Source organism: Tursiops truncatus, chromosome 2 (assembly GCF_011762595.2).
Source record: "Tursiops truncatus isolate mTurTru1 chromosome 2, mTurTru1.mat.Y, whole genome shotgun sequence".
Taxonomy (NCBI): Eukaryota; Metazoa; Chordata; class Mammalia; order Artiodactyla; family Delphinidae; genus Tursiops; species Tursiops truncatus.
This window is the reverse complement of record NC_047035.1, coordinates 97,739,169-97,764,425: the sequence shown is the minus strand read 5'-3', so window position 1 is coordinate 97,764,425 and position 25,257 is coordinate 97,739,169. Positions and strand designations below refer to the sequence as shown.

Below are 25,257 nucleotides of genomic sequence, written 5' to 3'. Positions count from 1 at the left end.
TACTGTAGCTTTGTAGTATAGTCTGAAGTCAGGAAGCCTGATTCCTCAAGCTCCGTTTTTCGTTCTCAAGATTGCTTTGGCTATTCGGGGTCTTTTGTGTTTCCATACAAATTGTGAAATTTTTTGTTCTAGTTCTGTGAAAAATGCCAGTGGTAGTTTGATAGGGATTGCATTGAATCTAGATTGCTTTGGGTAGTAGAGTCATTTTGACAATGTTGATTCTTCCAATCCAAGAACATGGTATATCTCTCCATCTATTTGTATCATCTTTAATTTCTTTCATGAGTTTCTTATAATTTTCTGCATACAGGTCTTTTGTCTCTTTAGGTAGGTTTATTCCTAGATATTTTATTCTTTTTGTTGCAGTGGTAAATGGGAGTATTTTCTTGATTTCACTTTCAGATTTTTCATCATTAGTGTATAGGAATGCCAGAGATTTCTGTGCATTAATTTTGTATCCTGCTACTTTACCAGATTCATTGATTAGCTCTAGTAGTTTTCTGGTAGCATCTTTAGGATTCTCTATGTACAGTATCATGTCATCTGCAAACAGTGACAGCTTTACTTCTTTTTCGATTTGGATTCCTTTTATTTGCTTTTCTTCTCTGATTGCTGTCACTAAAACTTCCAAAACTATGTTGAATAAGAGTGGTGAGAGTGGGCAACCTTGTCTTGTTCCTGATCTTAGTGGAAATGCTTTCAATGTTTCACCATTGAGGACGATGTTGGCCGTGGGTTTGTCATATATGGCCTTTAAGATGCTGAGGAAAGTTCCCTCTATGCCTACTTTCTGGAGGGCTTTTATCATAAATGGGTGTTGAATGTTGTCAAAAGCTTTCTCTGCATCTATTGAGATGACCATATGGTTTTTCTCCTTCAATTTGTTAATATATTGTATCACATTGATTGATTTGCATATATTGAAGAATCCTCCCATTCCTGGGATAAACCCCACTTGATCATGGTATATGATCCTTTTAATGTGCTGTTGGATTCTGTTTGCTAGTATTTTGTTGAGGAATTTTGTATCTATGTTCATCAGTGATACTGGCCTGTAGTTTTCTTTCTTTGTGACATCCTTGTCTGGTTTTGGTATCAGGGTGATGGTGGCCTTGTAGAATGAGTTTGGGAGTGTTCCCCTCTCTGCTATATTTTGGAAGGGTTTGAGAAGGATAGGTGTTAGCTCTTCTCTAAATGTTTGAAAGAATTCGCCTGTGAAGCCATCTGGTCCTGGGCTTTTGTTTGTTGGAAGATTTTTAATCACAGTTTCAATTTCAGTGCTTGTGATTGGTCTGTTCATATTTTCTATTTCTTCCTGATTCAGTCTTGGCAGGTTGTGCCTTTCTAAGAATTTGTCCATTTCTTCCAGGTTGTCCATTTTATTGGTATAGAGTTGCTTGTAATAATGTCTCATGACCTTTCGTATTTCTGCATTGTCACTTGTTACTTCTCCTTTTTCATTTCTAATTCTATTGATTTGAGTCTTCTCCCTTGTTTTCTTGATGAGTCTGGCTAATGGTTTATCAATTTTGTTTAACTTCTCAAAGAACCAGCTTTTAGTTTTATTGATCTTTGCTATCGTTTCCTTCATTTCTTTTTCATTTATTTGTGATCTGATCTTTATGATTTCTTTCCTTCTGCTACCTTTGTGGTTTTTTTTCCTTCTTTCTCTAATTGCTTTAGGTGCAAGCTTAGGTTGTTTATTAGATGTTTTCTGTTTCTTAAGGTAGGATTGTATTGCTATAAACTTCCCTCTTAGAACTGCTTTTGCTGCATCCCATAGGTTTTGGGTCATTGTGTCTCCATTGTCATTTGTTTCTAGGTATTTTTTGATTTCCTCTTTGATTTCTTCTGTGATCACTTCATTATTAAGTAGTGTATTGTTTAGCCTCCATGTGTTTGTATTTTCTACAGATCTTTTCCTGTAATTGATATCTTGTCTCATAGCATTGTGGTCGGGAAAGATACTTTGTATAATTTCAATTTTCTTAAGTTTACCAAGGCTTGATTTGTGACCCAAGATATGATCTATCCTGGAGAATGTTCCATGAGCACTTGAGACAAATGTGTATTCTGTTGTTTTTGGATGGAATGTCCTATAAATATCAATTACCTCCATCTCGTTTAATGTATCATTTAAAGCTTGTGTTTCCTTATTTATTTTCCTTTTGGATGATCCAATGATGTCCATTGGTGAAAGTGGGGTTTTAAAATCCCCTACTATGATTGTGTTACTGTCGATTTCCCCTTTTATGGCTGTTAATATTTGCCTTATGTATTGATGTGCTCCTATGTTGGGTGCATAAATATTTACAATTGTTATATCTTCTTCTTGGATCGATCCCTTGATCATTATGTAGTGTCCTTCTTTGTGTCTTCTAATACTCTTTATTTTAAAGTCTATTTTGTCTGATATGAGAATTGCTACTCCAGCTTTCTTTTGGTTTCCATTTGCATGGAATAACTTTTTCCATCCCCTCACTTTCAGTCTGTATGAGTCTCTAGGTCTGAAGTGGGTCTATTGTAGACAGCATATATATGGGTCTTGTTTTTGTATCCATTCAGCCAGTCTTTGTCTTTTCGTGGGAGCATTTGATCCATTTACATTTAAGGTAATTATCGATATGTAACTTCCTATTCCCATTTTCTTAATTGTTTTGGGTTTGTTATTGTAGGTCTTTTCCTTCTCTTGTGTTTCTTGCCTAGAGAAGATCCTTTAGCATTTGTTGTAAAGCAGGTTTGGTGGTGCTGAACTCTCTCAGCTTTTTTTTTGTCTGTAGAGGTTTTAATTTCTCCATCAAATCTGAATGAGAGCCTTGCTGGGTAGAGTAATCTTGGTGTTGTAGGTTTTTCTTCTTCATCACTTTAAATATGTCCTGCCAGTCCCTTTTGGTTTGCAGAGTTTCTGCTGAAAGATCAGCTGTTAACCTTATGGGGATTCCCTTATGTGTTATTTGTTGTTTTTCCCTTGCTGCTTTTAATATGTTTTCTTTGTGTTTAATTTTTGAGAGTTTGATTAATATGTGTCTTGGTGTGTTTCTCCTTGGATTTATCCTGTATGGGACTCTGTGCTTCCTGGACTTGATTAACTATTTCCTTTCCCGTATTAGGGAAGTTTTCAACTCTAATGTCTTCAAATATTTTCTCAGTCCCTTTTTTTTTTCTCTTCTTCTTCTGGAACCCCTATAATTAGAATGTTGGTGCATTTAATATTGTCTCAGAGGTGTCTGAGACCGTCCTCAGTACTTTTCATTCTTTTTTCTTTATTCTGCTCTGCAGTAGTTATTTCCACTATTTTATCTTCCAGGTCACTTATCCGTTCTTCTGCCTCAGTTATTCTGCTATTGATCCCTTGTAGAGTATTTTTTTTTTTTTTTTTTTTTTTTTTTTTAACATCTTTATTGGGGTATAATTACTTTACAATGGTGTGTTAGTTTCTGCTTTATAACAAAGTGAATCAGTTATACATATACATATGTTCCCATATCTCTTCCCTCTTGCGTCTCCCTCCCTCCCACCCTCCCTATCCCACCCCTCCAGGCTGTCACAGAGCACCGAGCCAATATCCCTGTGCCATGCGGCTGCTTCCCACTAGCTATCTACCTTACTACGTTTGTTAGTGTGTATATGTCCATGACTCTCTCTCGCCCCGTCACAGCTCACCCTTCCCCCTCCCCATAACCTCAAGTCCGTTCTCTAGGAGGTCTGCGTCTCTATTCCTGCCTTACCCCTAGGTTCTTCATGACATTTTTTTTTTTTCTTAAATTCCATATATATGTGTTAGCATACTGTATTTGTCTTTTTCTTTCTGACTTACTTCACTGTGTATGACAGACTCTAGGTCTATCCACCTCATTACAAATAGCTCAATTTCGTTTCTTTTTATGGCTGAGTAATATTCCATTGTATATATGTGCCACATCTTCTTTATCCATTCATCCGATGATGGGCACTTAGGTTGTTTCCATCTCCGGGCTATTGTAAATAGAGCTGCGATGAACATTTTGGTACATGACTCTTTTTGAATTTCGGTTTTCTCAGGGTATATGCCCAGTAGTGGGATTGCTGGGTCATATGGTAGTTCTATTTGTAGTTTTTTAAGGAACCTCCATACTGTTCTCCATAGTGGCTGAACCAATTCACATTCCCACCAGCAGTGCAAGAGGGTTCCCTTTTCTCCACACCCTCTCCAGCATTTATTGTTTCTAGATTTATTGATGATGGCCATTCTGACTGGTGTGAGATGATATCTCATTGTAGTTTTGATTTGCATTTCTCTAATGATTAATGATGTTGAGCATTCTTTCATGTGTTTGTTGGCAGTCTGTATATCTTCTCCTTGTAGAGTATTTTTAATTTCATTTATTGTGTTGTTCATCGTTGCTTGTTTCATCTTTAGTTCTTCTATGTCCTTGTTAACTGTTTCTTGCATTTTGTCTATTCTATTTCCAAGATTTTGGATCATCTTTACTATCATTATTCTGAATTCTTTTTCAGGTAGACTGCCTATTTCCTCTTCATTTGTTAGGTCTGGTGGGTTTTTACCTTGCTCCTTCATCTGCTGTGTGTTTCTCTGTCTTCTCATTTTGCTTATCTTACTGTGTTTGGGGTCTCCTTTTTGCAGACTTCAGGTTCGTAGTTCCTGTTGTTTTTGGTGTCTGTCGCCAGTGGCTAAAGTTCGTTCAGTGGGTTGTGTAGGCTTCCTGGTCGAGGGGACTAGTGCCTGTGTTCTGGTGGATGAGGCAGGATATTGTCTTTCTGGTGGGCAAGTCCACGTCTCGTGGTGTGTTTTGGGGTTTCTGTGGAATTATTATGATTTTAGGCAGCCTCTCTGCTAATGGATGGAGTTGTGTTCCTGTCTTGCTAGTTGTTTGGCATAGTGTGTCCAGCACTGTAGCTTGCTTGTCGTTGAGTGAAGCTGGGTGTTGGTGTTGAGATGGAGATCTCTGGGAGATTGTCGCCATTTGATATTACGTGGAGCTGGGAGGTCTCTTGTGGACCAGTGTCCTGAAGTTGGCTCTCCCACCTCAGAGGCACAGCACTGACTCCTGGCTGCAGCACCAAGAGCCTTTCATCCACACAGCTCAGAATAAAAGGGAGAAAATAGAAAGAAAGAAAGAGGATAAAAGAAAAATAGGGCTTCCCTGGTGGCGCAGTGGTTGAGAGTCCACCTGCCGATGCAGGGGACACGGGTTCGTGCCCCAGTCCTGGAAGATCCCACATGCCGCGGAGCGGCTGGGCCCGTGAACCATGGCCGCCGAGCCTGCGCTTCCGGAGCCTGTGCTCCGCAACGGGAGAAGCCACAACAGTGAGAGGCCCGCGTAGCGCAAAAAAAAAAAAAAAAAAAAAAGAAAAATAAAATTAAGTAAGGTAAAATAAAATTATTAAAATAAAAAATAATTATTAAGAAAAAAATTTTTTTTTAAAAGTAAAAAATAAAAAACAACAACAAAAATGGACGGATAGAACCCTAGGACAAATGGTGAAAGCAAAGCTATACAGACAAAATCTCACACAGAAGCATACACATACACACTCACAAAAAGAGGAAAGGGGGAAAAATAATAAATCTTGCTCTCAAAGTCCACCTCCTCAATTTGGGATGATTCGTTGTCTATTCATGTATTCCACAGATGCAGGGTACATCAAGTTGATTGTGGAGATTTAATCCGCTGCTCCTGAGGCTGCTGGGAGAGATTTCCCTTTCTCTTCTTTGTTCGCACAGCTCCCAGGGCTCAGCTTTGGATTTGGCCCCGCCTCTGCATGTAGGTCGCCGGAGGGCATCTGTTCTTCACTCACACAGGACGGGGTTAAAGGAGCCGCTGATGCGGGGGCTCCGGCTCACTCAGGCTGGGGGGAGGGAGGGGTGCGGATGCTGGGCGAGCCTGCGGCAGAGGCCGGCGGGACGTTGCACCAGCCTGAGGCGCGCCGTGCATTCTCCCGGGGAAGTTGTCTGTTAGCTGCGGCTCGCGCCCGTCTCTGGAGCTCCTTTACGCAGCGCTTTTAATCCCCTCTCCTCGCGCACCGGGAAACAAAGAGGGAAGAAAAAGTCTCTTGCCTCTTCGGCAGGTCCAGACTTTTTCCCGGACTCCCTCCCGGCTAGCCGTGGTGTACTAACCCCTTCAGGCTGTGTTCACGCCGCCAGTCCTCTCGCTGCGCTCCGACCGAAGCCCAAGCCTCAGCTCGGCGTGTGAGCAGAGAAGCCTCTCGGGCTGGTGAGTGCTGGTCTGCACCGATCCTCTGTGCGGGAATCTCTCCGCTTTGCCCTCCGCACGTCTGTTGTTGTGCTCTCCTCCGCGGCTCCGAAGCTTTCCCCGTCTGCCACCCGCAGTCTCCGCCCGCGAAGGGCCTTCCTAGTGTGTGGAAAACTTTCCTCCTTCAAGGCTCCCTCTCACTGGTGCAGCTCCCGTCCCTATTCTTTTGTCTTTGTTTATTCTTTTCGCCTACCCAGGTACGTGGGGAGTTTCTTGCCTTTTGGGAGGTCTGAGGTCTTCTGCCAGCATTCAGTAGGTGTTCTGTAGGAGTTGTTCCGCGTGTAGATGTATTTCTGATGTATCTTTGGAGCACAGGTGAGAAAGGGGTAAACTGGACATTTCTGCTGGTAGCCTCGTGTGAACTGTATCCTGTCAACTCTTCCTCTCTCACAGAGACTGATGTTGATATTTACAGAAGATTATTGGTCCCTGCTAGTGTTGGAGGGTCTCCTGCAGAGGCAGGGGGTGGCTTCATCTCACCGTGAGGACAAGGACACTGGCAGCAGAAGTTCTGGGAAGTACTCCTTGGACTGAGCCCTCCCAGCGTCCGCCATTAGCCCCACCAATGATCCCAGACTCTTATTAGTCACTGTGCTTTACTCTGTTATGGACACCTTCAGTGCTCTTCTGTTGCTCATTAGGGAATAAACCCATCTTCATCTGTGCCAAATGGTTGAGTAGCTGAAACATGAAAGATGGTCAGCATGATTTGGTTGACAAGAGCCGGATGAAGCTGAAGATGTGTGGTTTTATCGCCAACAGACATTTAAAGAGGCAGAAAATATGAACTGGTCTTACATGGAGGCAGTTGAATAATTTCTTGGACTGATTCCAAGTCTTAATTTCCTCTTTTTAAAAAAGTAATTTCCCTAATTTTCTAGACCATCCTCTAATTATGGGGCTCACAGACGTTTATTCATTATATTAAAAGTGCAAGTTTTAATGGTGCCATCTTCAGAGACTCAAACAACAAGTAACAATTAGCTCTGTGGCTCTTGGCCAAGCAGTGCTAATGCCTGAATTCATCTCATATTTCACTTGGCCAGCCTATAGGATGGAGTTCTCCTATGGTAACTTTCCTTGCATCTTGACTCTCTGCCTTAAATGTCTCTACCAAGCAAATGAGCCACTATCTGGGCCTCCTTCCTTGCAGTCGTTGGTTTTAATGACACTTGCAGTCTTTCCCACAATTTCTCAAGGTGACTGGTTACTTATGTATAACCTGTACATTTATTCATTCATTTAGCCATTTAGCACTTCTTTCTTTCCTCCTTCCCCTCTCCCTTCCTTTCAACCATCCTTCTTTCTTTCCTCTTTCATTCCCTTCTACCCTTTTTTCCCCTTTCCTCCCTTCAACAAATAATTACTAGGTTCTCAAGAAATGCTAAGCCTTGTACTGAGTTCTGTGGGGGATACAAAGATATATAGATAGATGAAAAAGTTTTATGATTGATTTGTTCATCCATTTAATGAATATTTACTGTGTGCCAGGCTCTATTTTGCAAGCTAGAAATGAAATCTCTTTTGTCAGTGAGTTGTTTTCCTGGGTGTGTATTTGAGAGACAGACAAAAAATATATGCCAAGTAGTAGTCAGAGCTATAAATAAAAATGAAGCAGAGAATGAAGAGAGAGGTGCTGGGGGATAGGGTGGTTTGGGAAGGCATCTCTGATAAAATGACATTTGATCAGAGATACATTTATCTGAGGGAAGAACAAGTACCAGGGCCCTCAGGGAATTCATTTCTAATAAGGAAAAAAGGTGTAAAGGTAAACTCATGTAACAGAAGGTGGAACAGGTAAGTGATGTAAGGGAGGGATAGATGAAGACCTGCTGGGTGAGTTCAGAGTAAGGGAAGATAGCTGCCTGCTGGGGAGGAGGTGCTATGAAGAGCACTCCCCGCTTCCTAGGGGGCAACTCACACACTCTGACACCTCAGGGCAAAGCCTTTCCCCCCAGGCCCTTTCCTGAATTGACCATTCTCCTCGTTATGAGATAGTTGTGTGCACACCTAATTAGGGTGCCCTTTGGTTAAGATGCTGAGGTTGTAATAGAGACAAAAAGAAGTTACATCATCTGTCCACTTTCCCTTCTGGCTTTAGACTCCTCTAAATCGTGTTTCTTCTTTATAAAAAGACTAACCATCTGCTCATGCCCAATGTTGGCCACCAAAGGCTAGAAGGCAAAGAGATTACTCTTGTTTTTAGATAACTGTGCCTTGTGCTCAAGATTAGGACACCTTTATTTTTACTTGCTTTGGTCAGCTTGGCAAGGTCCTAGCTCTTCTACTAGGATGCAAATACCCCAGTGAAAAAGGAAAGACTTTAACGCAGTATCAACTCACATTTGTCTATTAGCCAGAGAGAGTGCAAACAAGGAAGTATAAAAATAGAACCCAGAAGATTATATCATATTTTTATTTTTAAAATGGGATGCTGGCAGGAAAGGAATATAGGACTCTAAGTGGAGAGGTAATGAATAGAAAGAGTACAACGTGGTGGGAAGGAAGAAGGAAAGAGAAAAAAGGATATTATTTAATTTCACAGAGATACATATCCAAATCTTGAAACTGATCCAATTGGGAACTTTTGAGATACAGTGATAGATACATTTAGAAGAGCAAAAATACCTTGATAAGCTGCTTGAAGCAAAGATGGGATCCTAGGGTGGGGCATGGGGACCTCCAGGAGCCGAGGCAAACTCATGATAGCTGAAGCGGTGTGCCTTAGAAATGAACAGGGATTTAGAGGGGGCTGAAGGTAGAGGGGGAGACAAAAGAGAAGGGGGAGGGAAGAGAGAGAGAAGCAACAATATGGAGGGTGGCTGGTGCCCAAGTCAAGGAAAAAGCCAAGCGACCTAGCAATACAAATATCTATTATTGAATTTTAAATGATTTCTGCTGCTGCAATGTAGATTTTTCTTTCCTAAACCTTCAATAATATTTTCTCTTTACTCAAAATGCCTTGATTGGAGGGTGCATTGGGTTGAAATTAAGGACAAGAGCACCTGAAGGCAGAGCAGGGTTGAGCCAGATGGGAGTGGAGGGTGAGAGAACTGCTGATCTCAGTATTCACTCAACAGACACAGGGGCAGAGGCAGCCATTAGAGGGCCCCCCTACCCCTAAGCCACAGAAATGAGCAGAAATCCCAAGGATGCCACTGCATTTTTCTACAATAGATAATGTGGAGATTTTAATCTATCTTTATCTAGATATTAAGAAATAGGTCAACACCAGTTCATATCCGGCTTACATCTACTTGAAAGACTATCATAAAATTTTATAAGGATGTTAGTGAATCAGAACTTTAGAAGAGAATTTGAAAGCTGAAACTTCAGTGTTCAACATGAAGGGGAAAGGAATGTTTGAAGTGTAGCACTAAGCAGCTCTTTCTTTTAGTGGATGGGAATAAAGCTGTCCTTGGTCAATAATTATCTTTTTTGTCTGTCTCTCAGGAGGGTCTTTCACAGAAGTGGGGCTTTGCTACGGGGACTCTGGAAGTGGAGGGGTTCTACACTATTTCTTCTCATAGCACTGAGGGCACATTTGACAACTTTGAATATCCTACTCCATTTCTTTGCTTTCGAAGCTGTGGAAAACCCCAACTATCTAGAGAGGACAAACTTGTGTAAGGCTGAGCAGGGAGATGACTGAGTCATTACCCGCTCTTTGATTTGAATACTGACTAGCCAGGAGCAGTGTGTGTTCAAACCCTACTTTCAGTCCTGTGTGGAGATTTCTGACTTCTGATAATATGATTCACCCAGGCTGGGTTCCTGACTCCCTTTCTGTAACCAACATTAAAACATTGCAAAAGCCAGAGGGAAGTCAGTGGGCCTGATAAACTAATAAAAACAGACAAACAAACTCTAAGGAACACTGAGGCAAAGATCACATCTGGGTTACAAAGTGTGGGAAATGGCAGCATGTTTGGAAGAGCGTTGGACCAGACCGCTACTGCCCAGTATGGTATAGCCACTAGCTTCAGGTGGCTATGGGGCATTTACAATGCAGCCAGTCTGAATTGAGATGAGCTGCAAATGTAAAATACCTCATTCCCCCACCTTCCACCAGATTTTGAAGACTTAGTATAAAAAAGGGAAGGTAAAATATGTCACTAATTCATTTTTATGTTGCTTACATGTTGCGATGATAATGTTTTAGATATGCTGAACTAAATAAAATATATGTATTAGTTTTTTAGGGCTGCTGTAACAAAGTACAATACTATAGACTGGGTAGCTTAAACAACAGAAATTTATTTTCTCACAGATCTGGAGGTTAGAAATCCAGTGCCTAGGTGTCAGCAGAGTTGGTTTCTTCTGAGGCCTTCCTTGTTGGCTTTTAGATGGCTGTCTTCTTTCTGTAACTTCATATTGTCATCCCTCTGTGTGTTTCTGTGTCCTAATCGCCTCTTTTTTTTTTTTTTTTTTTTGCGGTACGCGGGCCTCTCACTGTTGTGGCCTCTCCTGCTGCTGAGTACAGGCTCTGGACTTGCAGGCCCAGTGGCCATGACTCACGGGCCCAGCCGCTCTGCGGCATGCGGGATCCTCCTGGACCGGGGCACGAACCTGCGTCCCCTGCATCGGCATGTGGACTCTCAACCACTGCGCCACCATGGAAGCCCTTGCCTCTTTTTATAAGGACACCAGTCTCACTGAAGTAGGGCCCATTCCAGTGACCTCATTTTAACTGAATTAAGACCTCCTTAAAGGCCCTAACTCCAAATACAGCCATTTTCTGAAGTACTGGAGGTTAGCTTTTCAACATATGAATTGGGGGGTGGGTGCTAATTCAGCCTATAACATTATTAAAATTAAATTCACCTGTTTCTTTTTATTTTAAAAAAAATGTGGCTACTAGAAAATCTAAAATTCCACATGTGGCTGCATTAGATTTCTATTGGACAGGGTTGCACTAGACTATAACTCCAAAAGGGCAGACTGCTTTATATGTTGTTCACAACTGAGTTTCCTGGTACCTTGGACAGAGTCTGCCATGACTACAAGCTCAATCACAATGGTTGAATGTAAAATAAATGGGCACACTACAGGCAGTAGACAGGGTGGGAGAGGATTTTAGGTGGGAATCTCTAGGTAAGATTCCTTGCCCTGGTTTTTACTTGAGTGGCTTGTGGTTGGCTGCATTGCTACCATGAAGTGGGAAAACAGTAGCCATCCTGACAGCTATCCAACAGCATGGAGGTGAGTCTGGTTGGGGCAGTGGGAGTTTACAGTAGGTGCAGGCAGACCTACTGGTCTTCAAGCCTTCTCTCCTCCTCAGCACCCTTCTCCACTTTGAGAGCTGTGTGCTAGCACGAAGGTCTTGAAGGTTAGTGTTTAGAGGGTTACAGACTATAATATCAGAATTTCTGAGGAGGCCACAGCCTGGAGTCTTCTTTCACAAAAGTGACTTAAATTTATTTATTTATTTTATTTTTGGCTGCGTTGGGTCTTCGTTGCTGCGTGCAGGCTTTCTCTAGTTGCGGTGAGCGGGGGCTACTCTTTGTTGCGGTGTGCAGACTTCTCATTGCGGTGGCTTCTCTTGTTGCAGAGCATGGGCTCTAGGGCGTGAGGGCTTCAGTAATTGCAGCACGCGGGCTCAGTAGTTGTGGCTTGTGGTCTCTAGAGTGCAGGCTCAGTAGGTGTGGTGCATGGGCTTAGTTGCTCTGCAGCATGTGGGATCTTCCCAGACCAGGTCTTGAACCCGTGTGTCCTGCATTGGCAGGAGGATTCTTAACCACTGTGCCACCAGGGAAGCCCCTCACAGAAGTGATTTAAAAAACTGTTTCAAAAAATGTTTTGAAAAATTAGATGAGCTAGGTTTCTTGAAGAATATGAAATTACAAAATTGGTGTCAGAAGAAAGAGAACATTTGAATTTGAAGTAGTAATCAAAGACCCTCACCCCTACCCTCATCCCCAAAAGCTCTAGACAAAGATGGCTTTATGGGAGAGTTCTACCAAATTTTCAAGGAAAGAAAATCAATCTTTTATATACATTTTAGAAATAAAGAGGAAAACCTCCCAACTCATTTTTTAGGCTAGTATGACCTTAAGCCAAATAAAGACAGCACAAGGAAAGATAATTATAGGTCTGGCATGTGGAACTCCCAAATAATCTATGAAACTAAGTCTATTGGTGTATGACAAATATCAGATCAAGTAAAAGGATGGTTTAACTTCAGAAATCCCAGTTCACTGTCTTAATTGAGTAAACAAGAACTCTTTCATGGTTATCTTGATGAATGCAGTAGAAGCTTTTGATAAATTTCAACATCTATTAATGATTCAAAAACAACTCTGCATCCTCTGCTCTTGCCATGTCAGCTGAGTTAAATGCTTCCCACAAGTCAGTTGTGTTTGTTTCCAAAGCTCTTTGTACCAGTTGTACTTGATATTGTAATTATGTAATTTAGTTAAATATTATATAAACCGAAGTGTGAAAAGAGAATTGTTTCTCTGAAAGCTCAACTGAATGTTTTGGAAAGACTTGTTAAAGCCACTAATAAATATTGTGATCAGATCATTGTAATTTCTATCATATTAAAAGCAAAGGCTTTGGTCCTACATCAAAAGATTGATGAATGAAAATGGATTTATATGTTAAAACAAAAATTTTAATGAGTGCATCACTTTATATAATTCTCTCTCCCTACTGTTATTTTATTCATTTACTAATTGCTCTCAATTATGTCAGATACAAGGGCTCTCACTGTATTATTTTGATAAACAACACTGTCTGAATTCCCAGCAACACCCTGTCCATTCTTTTCAGCCTCTCACTTGATTATGAAGAGGACTTGTAAGTGAATTAATTAATATGATTTCATCCTACCTAGCCTGCTGTGTCACAGCAGGAGTAGGAAAGGAAATGTATTTGACTGCCTATGTTAGGACTCCTCTCTCTCTCTCTCTCTGAAAATAATTAAATCTACAAAAGTCAGAGATTTAAGGATCGTAAACATTCCCATTTATTTTTTTCTCACCTCTGAAACTTTTCTCATGTTTCTGTCAACTTTGTATTCCTGAGTCTGAAGAAATACAGTATCTGAAACCTCTTTCTCTTCCCCCTTTGCCAATAGATCTCAGCCACTAGAACTATTTTTTGTTGTTGTGGAAATGTACTGGCATACAATTCTATAACTTCTTGCTTAAAATTGTGCAAATTGAAATAGCATTCCAGAGCCCAGCTTTCTGGAAAAATAACAGTGTTTCAACTTTTTTCTTATGGTAGGAGGGAATTTTGGAGAAAAGCGTTATAGAAAGGTGTTAAATATGATTCAGTTGTGGACATATATGCTGGTCTCCTGCCCATCACTTTCTTTTTTGATACATGTGAAAATCGTCTATTTTTCCCTTCACAGTATGTACAGAGAAAACCAAAAGTGAAGAGTAAAATAGGAGATGGTCAAGGTGCAGTTTCTTTCTTTTTTTAAAAAATGGCTTTCTTGATATGTAATTCACATATCATACAATTCAACCATTCAAAGTGTACATTTCAGTGGCTTTTGGTACTTACAATTTCTTCTTCCAGTTTTATTGAGACTGTAATTGGCATATAGCACTATACAAGTTTAAGGTGTCCAGCATAATGATTTGACTTACATACATCATTAAATGATTACCATAATAAATTTAGTGAGCACTCATGATCTCATATAGATACAAAATAAAAGAAAAACAAAACTTTTTTCCTTGTGATGAGAATGCCTAGGATTTATTCTCTTAACAACATTCATGTATAACATACAGCAGTGTTAATTATATTAATCATGCTGTACGTTGCATCCCTAGTATTTATTAGCCTTATAACTGGAAGTTTGTACCTTTTGACCACCTTCATCCAATCCTCCTTCCCGCCACCTGTCACCTCTGGTAACCACAAATCTGATGTCTTTTTTTCTGAGTTTGTGTGTTTTTTGAAGTATAGTTGACCTACAACACTGTGTTAGTTCCTGGTGCACAGTATAGTGATTTCATATTTCTATTCATTAAAAATTGATCACACAATAAGTCTAGTTACCATCTGTCACCACACAAATATATTATATTATTATTGACTATATTCCCTGTGCTGTACATTTCATCCCCATGACTCATTTATTTTGTACCTGGAAGTTTGTACCTCTTAATCTCCCTCACCTTTTGACTCCCGCCTCCCCTCTCCCCTCCCGTCTGGCAAAAACCTGTTTGTTCTCTGTATCTATGGCTCTATTTCTGTTTTGTTTTATTTGTTCATTTTTGTTTTTTAGATTCCATATATGAGTGAACTCATATGGTACTTATCTTTCTTTGTCAGACTTGTTTCACTCAGCATAATACTTCTAGGTCCATCTATGTTGTCACAAATGGCAAGATTTCATTTTTTATGGCTGAGTAATATTCCATTGTGCATATATACCACATCTTCTTTATCTACTAGGTTACTTCCATATCTTGGCTATTGTGTACATAGGGATGCATCTATATTTTCAAATTAGTGTTTTTGTTTTCTTTGGAAAAATACCCAGTAGTGGAATATGGTAGTTCTACCTTTTAATTTCATGAGAAACTTCCAAACTGTTTTCTGTAGTGGCTACACCATTTACATTCCTAGTGAACAAGGGCTCCCTTTTTTCCACATCCTCACCAACATTTGTTATTTGTTGACTTTTGGGTAATAGCCATTCTGACAGGTGTAAGGTGATATCTCATTGTGGTTTTGATTTGCATTTCTCTAATAATTAGTGGTGTTGAGCACCTTTTCATGTGCTGGTTGGCTATCTGTATGTCTTCTTTGGAAAAATGTCTATTCAGGTCCTCTGCCAATTTTGTATTGATTTTTTTTTGTATTTTTGATGTTAAATTGTGTGAGTTCTTCGTATATTTTGTATATTAACCCCATATCAGATGTATTGTTTGCCAATATCTTCAATTCAGTAGGTCTCCTTTTCATTTTGTTGATAGTTTCCTTCACTATGCAAAAGCTCTTTAGTTTGATTTAGTCCCATTTGCTTACTTTTGCTTTTGTTTTCCTTGCTTGAGGAGACAGAAGCCAAAAAAAAAAAAAAACAAAAAAAACGTACGTTGCTAAGACCAGTGTTAAAGAGTGTACTGCTTATGTGTTATTCTAGGAGTTTTATGGTTTTAGGTCTTACATGTAAGTCTTTAATCCATTTTGAGTTAATTTTTATAGATGATGTGAGAGTAGTCCCATTTGATTCTTTTGCATGTAGCTGTCCAGTTTTCCCAACACCATTTATATATGAGGCTGTCTTTTCCCCATTGTATATTCTTGCCTCCTTTGTCATAGATTAATTGATCATGTAAGTGTGTGTTCATTTCTGGGCTCTCTATTATGTTCCCATGATATATATGCTTGTTTTGTGCCAGTACCATATGGTTTTGATTACTGTAGCTTTGGAGTATAGTTTGAAATCAGGGAGTGTGTTTCTTTCATTTTTGTTCTTCTTTCTCAAGACTGTTTTGGCTATTTTGGATCTTTTGTATTTCCATACAAATTTTAGAGTTATTTGTTTTAGTTCTGAAAAAATGCCATTGGTATTTTGATGTGGAATTCATTGAATCTGTAGATTGCCTTGGGTCGTACGGTCATTTTAACAATATTCCTTCTTCCAATCCATGACTATGATATATCTTTCCATTTGTTTGTTTTTCCTTCAATTTCTTTCATCAGTGTCTTACAGTTTTCCAAGTACAGGTATTTTATCCCCTTGGTTAGATTTATTCCTAGGTATTTTACTCTTTTTGATGCCATTGTAAATAGTATTGTTTTTTAACTTTCTCTTCCTGGTAGTTTGTTGCCAGTGTGCACAAACATAGAGGATTTCTATATATTAACTTTCTATCCTGCAACTTTACTAAGTTAATTTATTAGTTCTAATAGGTTTTTGAAGTTGTCTTTAGGATTTTCTATATAGAGTATCATGTCATCTGAAAAAATTGACAGTTTTATTTCTTCCTTTCCAATTTGATTTATTTGATCTCTTTTTCTTGTCTCATTGCTGTGGCTAGGACTTTCAATACTATGTTAAATAAAAATGACAAGAACGAACATCCTTGTCTTATTCCTGATCTTAGAGGAAATGCTTTCAGCTTTTCACTGTTGAGTATGATGTTGGCTGTAGGTTGTCATATATGGCCTTTTTTATGTTGAGGTATGTTCCCTCTATACTCACTTTCTGGAGAGTTTTTATCATAAATGGATGTAGGATTTTGTCAAAAGCTTCTTTTCTGCATCAGTTGAGATGATTATATATATATATATATTTTTTTTTTTTTACATGAAAGTAGGATTTATTGGTGGGCACGAGTAAGGAGGGGACAGTGCCAAGGTACTCATGAATGCAGGTCCCACCATTTGCTGAGGGGCTCATGATTAGAGATGTATTTGACCCCACAGCCATCTCAGCTGATCCACTTTTCTGCCACCATGTTTTCGAATACATCCACATTAAATTTAGTAAATGTCCACTTCTTAGAGATGTGGATCTTTTGGTGGCAAGGGAACTTGAACTTGGTCATGCATAGGGCCTCAATCATATGCTCTTTGTTCTGTAGCTTGATGTGGATGAACATGATGACTTGGCCAATGGGGACCTTGGCCACTTTTCATGGGGCTTTTCAAAGGCACCCTGCATACCTGTCTGGAGCCTAGATTGGGGAAATCATGTCAGACTAAATGTCCACTGGAAAGGGCTATCTCCAAGGTCCCTTAGGGCCACCCATGCAAGCAACAGGCTGCATACATTACTGAGGAGGCTGCTGTTTGCAGCCATTGCATACTGGGTCCCTAGGTTATATGATATTTATTCTTCAATTTGTTAATGTGATATATCACATTGACTAATTTGCAGGTTTTGAACCATCCTTGCATTCCTGAGATAAATCCCACTTGGTTCTGGTGTATGATCCTTCTAATGTACTGTTGAATTCAGTTTGCTAGTATTTTGTTGAGGATTTTTACAACTGTATTCATCAGGGATATTGGTCTGTAATTTTCTTTTTTTTTTAATATTGTTGTTGTCTGGTTTTGGTGTCAGGGTGATGCTGACCTTGTAGAATCAGTTTGAAAGCATTCCTTCGTCTTCCGTTTTTTTGAAATAGTTTGAGAAGGATAGGCATTAACTCTTCTTTAAATGTTGTGTAGAATTCCCCTGTGTAGCTGTCTGGTCCTGGACTTTTGTTTGATGGGAGATTTTAAAATTAATGACCAATTTCAAGCCCAGTAATTGGTCTGTTCATATTGTATATTTCTTCTTGATTCTGTCTTGTGAGATTGTATGTTTCTAGGAATTTATCCATTTCTTCTAGATTGTCAGATTTGTTGGCATATAATTGTTCATTGTATTCTCTTACGATCCTTTGTATTTCTGTGATATTGATTGTAGTTTGTCCTCTTTCATTTCTTATTTTATTTATGTGGGCTCTCTTTTTTCTTGGTACATTTGCCTAAAGGTTTGTCAGTTTTGTCTGTCTTTTCATGGAACTAACTCATTTCCATTGATCTTTTCTATTTTTTTTTAGTCTCTATTTCATTTATTTCTACTCAGATTTTTATCATTTCTTTCATTCTACTAACTTTGGGCATTGCTTGTTCTTCTTTTTCTAGTTACTTTAAATGCACATTTAGATTATTTATTTTAGGTTTTTCTTGTTTCATGAGGTCGGTATGTATTGCTATGAACTTCCTTCTTAAAACTGCTTTTGCTGCATTTCATAGATTTTGGGGAGTTGTTTTTCCATTTTCATTTTCACAGCAGTTTTTGATTTTCTCTTTGATTTTTTCATTGACCCACTGATTGTTTAATAGCATGTTTTTTGGTATCCACGTGTCTGTGTTTTTTTTCTTGTAGCTGATTTCTAGTTTTGTACTGTTGTGGTTGGAAAAGATGCCTGATATGATTTCAGTCTTCTTAAATTTATTGAGACTTGTTTTGTGGCCTAATATGTGATCTACCATGGAGAATGTTCCATGTGCACTTGAAAAGAATGTGCATTCTTTTGCCATTGGGTGTAATGTTCTGTATATGTATTAAGTTTATCTGGTGTAATGTGTTGTTTAAGGCCAGAGTTTCCTTACTGGTTTTCTGTCTTAATGAATATATCCATTGATATAAGTGAGGTATTACAACCCTTACTATTATTGTATTGCTGTCTATTTCTCCTTCTGTTTCTGTTAATATTTGCTTTATATTATTAGGTGCTCCTATGTTGGGTGCATAAATGTTTACAAATGTTGTATTATCTTGTTTGATTGACCTCTTTATCATTATGTAATGCCCTTCTTCGTTTTTTGTTGTAGTCTTTGTCTCAAAGTCTGCTTTGTCAGATATGAATATTGATACCCTATCTTTCTTTTCATTTCTATTTACATGGAATATCTTTTTCCATATCTTTTACCTTCAGTCTCTGTGTGTCAGTTCTGCAGGGAGTCTCTTGCAGGCAACATATATAGGTCATTTTTTTTAATCCATTTAGCCATACTATGTGTTTTGATTAGAGCATTTAGTACATTTACATTGAAAGTGATGATTGATAGATATATACTTATTGCCATTTTATTAATTGTTTTCTGGTTGTTTCTGTAGTTCTTCTCTGTTCCTTTTGTCCGCTTTTAGTCTCTTTTCTTGTGGCTTGATAATTATTTTTAGTGTTATCTTTGGGTTTCTTTTTATTTTCTGTGTATCCATTATAGGTTTTTAGTTTGCAGTAACCATGAAGTTCATAGCTATTGATATATATAGTAGTTTATATTATTCTGATATTTGCTTATATTCGAACACATTCTAAAAGCAGTTTTACTTTGTCCCCCCCACCACACATTTTATGTTTTTGATGTCATATTTTACATATTTTTTTGGATACATCTTTGTGTATTCCCTAACTACTTATCGTAGTTATATAGTTGATTTTATGACTTTTGTCTTTTAACCTTCATGCTAGCCTTTTAAGAAGCTAATCCTCTGCCTTTATTATATATTTGCCTTTACCAGTGACATTTTTTGTTTCATGTATTTTCTTATTTCTAGTTACGGGATTTTCTTTTCTGCTTAAAGAAGACCCTTTAACATTTCTTGTAAGGCTGGTTTAGTGGTGATGAACACTTTTAGTTTTTGCTTATCTGGGAAGCTTTTTATATCTCCTTCAATTCCGAATGATATTCTTGCCAGGTAGAGTATTCTTGGTTTGAAGTTTTTTCCTTTCAGCACTTTAAATATATCATGCCTCTCTCTCTCTGGCCTGCAAAGTTTCTGCTGAAAAATCATGTGATAGCCTTATAGGAGTTCCCATGTATGTGACTAATCGTTTTTCTCTTGCTGCCTTTAAAATTCTGTCTTTATCTTTAATCCTTTGCCATTTTACTTATGATATATCTTGGTGTGTATCTCTTTGGGTTCATCTTGTTTGGGACTTTCTGTACTTTTTTTCCTGGATATCTGTTTCCTTCCCCAGGTTAGGGCAGTTTCCAGCCATTATTTATTCAGATAAGTTTTCTGCCCTTTTCTCTCTCTCTTCTCCTTCTGGGACCCCTATAAAGAGAATGTTATTGTGCTTGATGTTGTCCCAGAGGTCCCTTAAATTATGCTCATTTTCTTTAGTTTTTTTTTTGGTTCTGCTGTTCTGATTAGGTGATTTCCATTATTTTGTCTTCCAGATAACTTATGTGTTTTTCTGTATTGTCTAATACAGAAATATTAGACAATACAGATGTTGATTCCTTCTAGTGTATTTTTCATTTAAGTTATTGTATTCTTCAGCCCTTCATCCCTGATTTGTTCTTCTTCTATATTTTCTCTTTGTTAAAGTCTCACTGTGTTCCTACATTCTTCTCCATGTTTGGTGAGCATATTTATGACCATTCCTTTGAACTCTTTATCAGGCAAATACTTATCTCCATTTTTTTTTTTTTTGGGGGGTGTGTGTGTCTATGAGTTTTTAATCATGTTCTTTCATTTGGAACATATTCTGCTGTATCCTGCTTTTGTTTCTTTCTGTGCTTGTTTCTATGAATTAGGTAAAACGGTTATTTTTCCCATTCTTGAAGTTACGGCCTTGTGTAGGAGTGTCCCCTATGTGCACTGTGATTGCTGGGTGGCTTTGGCAGGCAGGCAGGGGCTGGAGCAGGCATAGGCTGGGGGTGTCCTGGGGCATGCCAGGCTGGGGCCACCTTGGCAGTATGGCTGGAGCTGTAGTGGATGTGGCCTGGGGGGGTGGTGTCCCAGATCATACTAGACTGAGCTGGGTCACCTTGGCAGAGTGGCTGAAGCTGGAGTGGGCGTATGCTAGGGGCATATTCCAGCAGCCAAGGCAGGTTGCCATTTACTTTTAACTGCTACCTCTGTTCTGGGACTCAGAGTGAGTGAGTCTGTGCTTGAGTCCTTTAGGAGAGGAGTCTCAGTTTCCTGAAACTCTCCTGCTCTCTGGGACATAAGCCCTGTTCTTTTTCAAAACCAGATATGGGGGCTCATCTTCACAATGCTGGTTTCCAGGGCTGGAGTGCCTGATGTATGGCTTGAACCCCTTGCTCCTTAGAGAGGACCTCTGCATGTGTGATATCCCCTCCTACTTATAGGTTACTGTGCTAGATGTATGGGTTCTGACTCAGTTGTGCCTCTGCCTTTCCTACCTATGTCAATGTTGTTTTTTCTTTATATCCTTAACTGTAGAAAACTTTTCTGCAAGTCTTCAAGTTGTTCTCAAGGAATGGGAATGGGAAAAATAACTGTTTTGCCTAATTCATAAACAAGCACAGAAAGTCAAACAAAAGGAGGAGACAGCAGAATATGTTCCAAATGAAAGAACAAGATTGAAAACACACACACACGCACACGCACACACACACACACAAAACCCTAGTGAAATGGAGATAAGTATTTGCCTGATAAAGAGTTCAAGGGAATGGTCATAAATATGCTCACCATATTTGGAGAAGAATGTAGGAACACAGTAAGACTTCAACAAAGAGAGAGAAAATATAAGAAGAATAGATCAGAGCTGAAGAATACAATAAGTTAAATGAAAGATACAATAGAAGGAATCAACAGCATATTAGAGTTGTAGTTTTGGTGTATCCATGGAAGGAGGTGAGCTCAGGATATTCCTACTCTGCCATCTTTATCCCTCCCTCAAGAGGTTAAGCAACTTGCCCCAAATCACACAGTAAATAAGCAGTAGAGCAATATTGTGTAGGAATATTTATATTTTAACTAGTAGTCAAAAACCTTGGATCCAGTTCTGATTTACCACTAGTTAATGACTGTATGACCCTGTATAAATCATATAAGCTCTGCAGGTCTGTGTCTTTATGGGTAAGATGTGAAGTTGGAATACTCAGGGTCCTTTGCTTTATATGAATTCATTTAATGTTAAGAATAGTAGAATACAGACAACTGAATAAGCAGGGAAGATGTTTCTCACTTGAACATAATATTTTCTCTTATAGCAGAGTCCAAATGATTTTCCATTTTAAATAGAGAAAGTAGATCTTATCAAGTATTTATAGAAACTGCAGATTGCTCAGACATGCAATCCAATACCTCATTTGATACTCATGAAAGGCAAATGATGACTCAAACTTTAACACATGCTTGAGCCAATTCAGTGAATAAAGGAATATCTGAAAATGGCTCAAGTTTAAAGGAAGCCATATGTTTATTGAATGATATGACTTTGGGGACCACTTGAGAAAATAAAGTTTTTCTAAAATCTTCACAGTTAAGCCTAAAGCATGTATCCTTACAAATGTAAATTCTCTTAGTTATCAGTGGCATAGTATACCTCTATAAAAACTAAAGGGAGGAAAATGGCCAACTGGAAATTGTTGATATTTGTAGGGCGCGGTCAGCTAACTGCTACGCGGCAGGAAGCTGAAATAAGCTGAGTCATCCTTCCTGTGGCCACTGCGCTTGCGCTAAGTATACTAATGAGGTTTTAAAGTAGCGACCTATCCGATGCTGGCTCACAAATCGCACCATCGGCGAAAGCCAATCACAGAGCGACACATGTTCTTAATCCCTATATAAGCAGACTGCTATAGGATTGCGGGGTCTTCCTTCCATCTTTCTTCAACCAAGCTGTGCTCCAATAAAGTGTGATACGAGAAGAATCTTGCGTGTGGCGGCTCGTTATTCTGCTGGTCGAAAACGGCCCGCCGCAAGTGGTGCCGAAACCCGGGAACTTCGCGCCCTGCATGGAGGACCGATTCAGAACTCGACACACGGAGTGAACCGTCGGTGAGTAGTCCAGTCAAGATAGCGTATCAGAGAATGAACAAACAGGGACTACGGTAGACAGGCCTGAAAATATGAAAAAAAAAAAACAAAAAAAAAAAAAACAAAAGGAAAAGCAAGAAACGGTGCCAGGATTATATCCAATCCTAGATGAGTTTAAGGAATTATATTTGTTTCAAGATGAATTAAATCCTAGAGAGGAGGAAGATTTAGAAGGAGCGGCCGCGGCATATGAACAAGAGCGGTATGGGCATTGGTACATGCCGCCACTCGCTAGTCCACCATATTTTAATCCTGCGGAGGCTAGAGCTTCCGCCCCTGATATTTAATAGAGGGATAAGACGTAAGTTATAAGGCATGACCGCCCCTATAGAAGCCCGCGGAAATTTAAACCGCCGAGGCTTGGGTTTTTCTCAAGGGTCACTGAGTTTATGATTACATGGAGGACCACAACACCTGTGTGGGTACCTCAGTGGCCTTTGTCAAAGGAAAAGCTGGAGGCGGCATCCAAACTAGTGAATGAGCAGTTACAATTAGGGCATTTAGAACCCTCCTAGTCACCCTGGAATAATTAAGAAAAAATTAGGGAAATGGCGTAAAGATTGTTTCTTTTCTATTCCTTTGAATAGTCGAGATAAAGCCTCTTGTATGGAGTTGCTTGAACAGGCCTTAGGCGTTTTGATTAAATATTTAGGGAATGGGGGATTGTTTCTTGCTCCCAAGGGAATACAGAAGGGAGATGTTGTAAATTTTTTAGGAGCCTGATCTTAATTCCCCACGCCAATTGACCCCAGAAGCCCATCAGGCACTTCAAAAGGTAGAACAAGCTATTACAAATGCACAATTAGAACGCTGTGATGATTCTCAACCTGTTTGGATGTGTCCTTTTAATTTAATTTCCACACGCGCTCTAACAGCGCTAGACTCTACGACACAGGCTCAAGAGTTTCATAAGCTATATCATGTGTCATCTACAGTCTTAAGAAAAAAATTTAACATTACCAGAGCTTTGGCTAGGAATATTGTGAAGAGTTGTTACCCAAAAGACTGGGGTTAACCCCAGAGGCATTCCAAAAGCTTTGCTCTTTTTTGTCAAAAAATGCAGGTGATTCATATTACAGGCTTGCCCTATAATCCGCAAGGCCATGGCCGACGAAAAGCCCAAGGAAGGAGTCAAGACTGAGAACAACGATCATATTAATTTGAAGGTGGCGGGGCAGGATGGTTCTGTGGTGCAGTTTAAGATTAAGAGGCATACACCACTTAGTAAACTAATGAAAGCCTCAACAAACCATAAAAATTATGGCAAAGTGATGTGGAAAGATGTGTTGTCCAATCAATGGAAGGGCCCGGATCGTGTTATTACTCGATCCAGGGGATCTCTTTGTGTCTCCCCACAGGATCAAGATCCCATCTGGGTGCCATCAAGACTGACGAGAATTGTTGAAGAAAACTTCAGAGAAGATGCTGAGCTGGATGTTCCTGATGATTCTTAATCGAAGTCTTTGTATTAGTTGGAATTCCACAAAGGATTATTCAGATTGTGCAACTGAGTGCTGCCGGGCTCCGTTGCCTTTGGAGATTTTGCCTCTTGGCTCTCTTCTGCCTTTTCCTTCTTTAGGGAGTGGGTGGGGGTAGGAATCTTTGGAGTCTGCTGTGTATTTGGGATTATGCTGTGTCTCTGGTTGGTCTGTCGTGTGCGCATCAGGGCACATCGAGATAGGGTCCTGCTCACTCAGGCACTTCTGGCTATTAAGGAAGGAGATTCTCCCGCAGCCTGGCTCTCCGCCCTGAATAATTCGAAATGATTGCCCTTGCACAGAGAGGCCTTGTTGCCATTGCACCTCTATAGGGAGTCAGCCATTGTCCTGATTGCCCTTGCACAGAGAGGCCTTGTTGCCATTGCACCTCTATAGGGAATCAGCCATTATTCTGAGTCAGCCTTTGCACCCTGCAGCCCTTGTTGGCATTGCACGCAGGAAGGTGTCTCAGACATGCCAACGGAAAACTGCCCTCGAACAGTGAGCACATCATGAGGTGAACACTTGTACGGGCTACATTCCGCTTGGTGTTCTAATAAATAAAAAAGGGGGAGATGTAGGGCGCGGTCAGCTAACTGCTACGCGGCAGGAAGCTGAAATAAGCTGAGTCATCCTTCCTGTGGCCACTGCGCTTGCGCTAAGTATACTAATGAGGTTTTAAAGTAGCGACCTATCCGATGCTGGCTCACAAATCGCACCATCGGCGAAAGCCAATCACAGAGCGACACATGTTCTTAATCCCTATATAAGCAGACTGCTATAGGATTGCGGGGTCTTCCTTCCATCTTTCTTCAACCAAGCTGTGCTCCAATAAAGTGTGATACGAGAAGAATCTTGCGTGTGGCGGCTCGTTATTCTGCTGGTCGAAAACGGCCCGCCGCAGATATTACTTCTTGACAAGGACTCATTACTGTCATGGAGCCCTATGATTTCTTTTCCACTGAAAAATTTTAAGAACCAGAAAAGTTTAAAGAAGAGTACAGTTAATATCTATATACCCTACAACTATATTCAACAATTGTTAACATTTTACCATATTTTCTTTATCCCTTTCTATATCTAAGTTTTGGTAGAACCGTTTGAAAGTGAGAAGCAGATATAACTTGCTCCTCTATACATTAGCATGCATCACTTTAATAATAGGATTATTCGCCTGCATATACACAATACTGTTATCTAAATTACAAATAGTTTTATAATGTTTATATCCAGTCCACATCTTATAACATTC

At 39.6% G+C, this 25,257-nt stretch overlaps 1 long non-coding RNA gene and 1 pseudogene across 1 annotated transcript in view; one reads left to right on the top strand and one right to left on the bottom strand.

Moving 5' to 3' along the window:
• Positions 1 to 25,257, top strand: part of LOC141277856 (uncharacterized) — a 393,554-nt gene that overhangs the window by 15,542 nt on the left and 352,755 nt on the right. The window lies entirely within an intron of this gene.
• LOC117311392 (small nucleolar RNA SNORA70) lies at positions 16,950 to 17,072 on the bottom strand (annotated as a pseudogene).